Consider the following 1153-nt stretch of genomic DNA (forward strand, 5'->3'; position numbering starts at 1 on the left):
CTTGCTTTGTCAAAGGATCAGTTGGCTGTAAGTATTTGGGTTTATTTATGGGTTCTCTATTCTGTTCCATTGCTCTATGTGCCTAGTTTTACATCAGAACCATGCTGTTTTGGTGACTATGGCCTTATAGTATACTCTGAAGTTAGGTAATGTGATGCCTCCAGATTTGTTCTTTTTCTTAGTCTTACTTTGGCTATGTGGGCTCTTTTTTGGTTCCACATGATTTTTAGGATTGCTTTTTCTGTTTCTGAGAGGAATGATGGTGGTATCTTGTTGGGAATTGCCTTGAGTTTGTAGACTGTTTTTGGCACTATGGTCATTTGCACAATATTGATTCTATCCATCCATGAGCATGGGATATGTTTCCATTTGTTTGTGTCATCTATGATTTCTTTCAGCAGTGTTTTGTAGTTTTCCTGGTAAAGGTCTTTTACCTCCTTGGTTTGGTATATTCCTAAGTATTTTATATTCTTAGCAGCTATTGTAAAAAAGATTGAGTTCTTTGATTCTCAAGTTGGTCACTGTTGTTGTATAGCAAAGCTACTGATTTGTGTACATTAATTTTGTATCCTGAAACTTTTTTGAATTTATTTATCAGTTCTAGGAGCTTTTTGGAGGAAGTCTTTAGGGTTTTATAGGTATACAGTCATATTAACAGCAAACAGTGACAATCTGACTTCCTCTTTACCAATCTGAATATCCTTCATTTCTTTCTCTTGTCTTATTGCTATGGCTAGGTCTTCCAGTACTATGTTGAATACAAGTGGTGATAGTGGGCATCTTTGTCTTATTCCAGTTCTCAGAGGAAATGCTTCCCACTTTTCCCCATTCATCATTATGTTGGCTGTGAGTCTGTCATAAATGACTTTTATTACATCAAGGTATGTCTCTTGTATGCCAATTTTGCTGAGAGTTTTAATCATAAAGGGATGCTGAATTTTGTCAAATGCTTTTTCTGCATCTATTGAGATGATCATGTGAGTTTTTTTTTTAATTCTGTTTATGTGGTGTATCACACTTATTGACTTACATATGTTAAACCATCCCTGCATCCCTCATATGAAACCCACTTGATCATGATGGATTGTCTTTCTGATATGTTATTGGATTCAGCTAGCTAGTATTTTGTTAAGGATTTTTGCTCTGTGTTCCT

Source organism: Colobus angolensis, unplaced genomic scaffold (assembly GCF_000951035.1).
Source record: "Colobus angolensis palliatus isolate OR3802 unplaced genomic scaffold, Cang.pa_1.0 Scaffold206, whole genome shotgun sequence".
Classification (NCBI taxonomy): Eukaryota; Metazoa; Chordata; class Mammalia; order Primates; family Cercopithecidae; genus Colobus; species Colobus angolensis.